We start from the raw sequence: 2,898 nt of genomic DNA on the forward strand, positions 1-2,898 counted from the left end.
GTACTAGGCATAGCAGGTGACTATGACTAATACTACTGGCTTGTACTAAGCATAACAGGTGACTATGACTAAGACTACTGGCTTGTACTGAGCATAACAGGTGACTATGACTAAGACTACTGGCTTGTACTAAGCATAACAGGTGACTATGACTATGACTACTGGCTTGTACTAAGCATAACAGGTGACTATGGCATTATAGGTACAATGCGTACCTTGGGCTGCCACATGTGTGCCACATCCGGACGGAATTGCCTCAGAGCCGCCATAAGCGCATTCAGTCGTGCAGGGGGTCCGTCACTCAGACTGACAGTCACCCGAAAACTAAAAAACAAAACAAAAAACAAAGCAAAAAACAAAAACAAATAGAAGAAATCATATTGGTGCATGTTAGTTATAGTATGGGTGCTCTTTGACCGTGATAGCTATAGCTAGCACTACTAGTGGGATGCAGTACACCAAGAAGTCACCTGAATAAAAGCACACATGCAAGTTAAATATAGTATAGATGCTTTTTAACTATGAAGGATATAACTAGCACTACTAGTGGGGTAGAGCCAAGAAGTCACCTGCCATGTGTATGTGCGTTTGTTTGAGGTAGACTCGCGCGAAGTGTGCTGCAACCAATGAAGACCAACCAACGGTACACCGACAGACCAAATACATAGAACACTCAGCTGAAGAGAAGCAAAGAAGTACTATCATATATACTATCATAGTAGCAAAATATATAATATCATAGCAGTGCTATCATATATATTATCATAGCGGTGCTATCATATACCCTATCATCGCAGTACTACCATATATACTATCGTAGCAGTACTACCATATATCCTATCACAACAGAACTATCATATTTACTATCATAACAGTACTATCATATATACTATCATCATAACAGTACTACCATATATCTTATCATAGCAGAACTATCATATGTACTTTCATAACAGTACTATCAAATATACTATCATGGTAGTAAAATATATAATATTATAGCAGTGCTATCATATATATTATCATAGCGGTGCTATAATATACCCTATCATCGCTGTACTACCATATATACAATCGTAGCAGTACTATCATAGCAGTACTATCATATATACTATCGTAGCAGGACTATCATATATACTATCGTAGCAGTACTATCATATATACTATCATAGCAGTACTATAATATATACTATCATAGCAGTACTATCATATATACTATCATAGCAGTACTATCATATATACTGTCGTAGCAGTACTATCATATATACTATCGTAGCAGTACTATCATATATATTATCGTAGCAGTACTATCATACATACTATCGTAGCAGTACTATTATATATACTACCGTAGCAGTACTATCATATATACTATCATCGCAGTACTACCATATATTCTACCGTTGTAGTACCATCATATATACTATCGCAGCAGTACTATTACTATCATTGCAGTACTATCAAAAATACTATCAAAGCAGTACTATCATATGTACTATCGTAGCAGTACTATCATACATACTATCATAGCAGTACCATCATATATACTATCATAGCAGCACTATCATATATACTATCGTAGCAGTACTATCATATATACTATCGTAGCAGTACTACCATATTTACTATCATAGCAGTACTATCATATATACTATCATCGCAGTACTACCATACATACTACCGTAGCAGTACTATCATATATACTATCGTAGCAGTACTATCATATATACTATCATAGCAGTACTATCATATATACTATCATAGCAGTACTATCATATGTACTATCGTAGCAGTACTACCATATATACTACCGTAGCAGTACTATCGTATATACTATCATAGCAGTACTATCATATATACTATCATAACAGTACTACCATATATTCTATCATAACAGAACCATCATATATACTATCATAACAGTACTATCATATATACTATCATAAACAGTACTACCATATATACTATCATAGCAGTACTATCATATGTACTATCATAACAGTATTATCATGCATACTATCATAACAGTACTATCATATATACTATCATAAACAGTACTACCATATATACAATCATAAACAGTACTATCATATATACTATCATAGCAGTACTAACATATATACTATCGTAACACTACTATCATATATCCTATCATAACAGAGCCATCATATATACTATCATAACAGTACTATCATATATACTATCATAAAAGTACTATCATATATACTATCATAACAGTACTATCATATATACTAACGTAGCTGTACTATCATATATACTATCATAACAGTACTACCATATATCTTATCAGAATAGTACTATCATATATACTCTCATAGCAGTACTATCATATATAAAATCATAGCAGTACCCAAATGCGAATCAACACGAGGACTATCACTATATGACACTCGAGTACAGCACATTCGCACTATTCTAAGCACTCGCACCAGATCGTTGATCAGAGGCAGATATATAACATACCGATCTGGCCATTCCTCGTCATACAACCGAGCCTGGATGAGGGAGAGTTAGTGAGTGAAGCATAGGTGAGTATTAGAGATAGCCCTATGCAACAGAGTCAGGCACATCCCGTTGCAGTGAGTCATATGAGGATGCATGATGATGCTGGTATCAAAGTGCGTTTTAGAGAAAATGATATTCCGCAGCTCTCTATGTTATAGATTTATATACACAGACACAGACACAGACACAGACACAGACACAGACACAGACACCCACACACACACACATATATATATATAAGTATACTTATATATATATATATAAATATATAAATATATAAATATATTAATATATATATATATATATATATATATATATAATATATATACTAAATATATATATATATATATAGATGTATGTAACAAAATATCA

The sequence above is a fragment of the Sphaeroforma arctica genome, assembly GCF_001186125.1.
Source record: "Sphaeroforma arctica JP610 unplaced genomic scaffold supercont1.1783, whole genome shotgun sequence".
In the NCBI taxonomy this organism is placed as follows: Eukaryota; class Ichthyosporea; order Ichthyophonida; genus Sphaeroforma; species Sphaeroforma arctica.